The sequence below is a fragment of the Cynara cardunculus genome (assembly GCF_001531365.2).
Source record: "Cynara cardunculus var. scolymus isolate 2C chromosome LG 2, CcrdV1, whole genome shotgun sequence".
Taxonomy (NCBI): domain Eukaryota; kingdom Viridiplantae; phylum Streptophyta; class Magnoliopsida; order Asterales; family Asteraceae; genus Cynara; species Cynara cardunculus.
This window is the reverse complement of record NC_037529.1, coordinates 56800722-56801084: the sequence shown is the minus strand read 5'-3', so window position 1 is coordinate 56801084 and position 363 is coordinate 56800722.

Genomic DNA, 363 nt, shown 5'->3' with positions numbered 1-363 from the left:
AAATGCTTAGGAGGGGTTTTGGAACAGGAACCTCTAGGAGGATGGATGATGTAAATGATTACCAATTAAACTACTTATTATATATGTTTTTAAAAGCTTAATTATAGTATTAACAATTGAACTACTTACTATATATGTTTTTAAAAGCTTAATTATAGTATTAAAGTCTAAAAAGCGTGGAGGCCATGCCCCCAAAGGGCCCCATGACACCCCAAAGGTGTACCAATGACACCCCTAAGACCTATCCCCATCATTTTGTTTTTTTTTGTTTTTTTCTCTTTTTTGTTTTTTATTGTTTTTACCTTTTGTATTTTTCCTATTTAAATTATTAATTAATTTCTTTTTTAGTTTATTAATTAATTT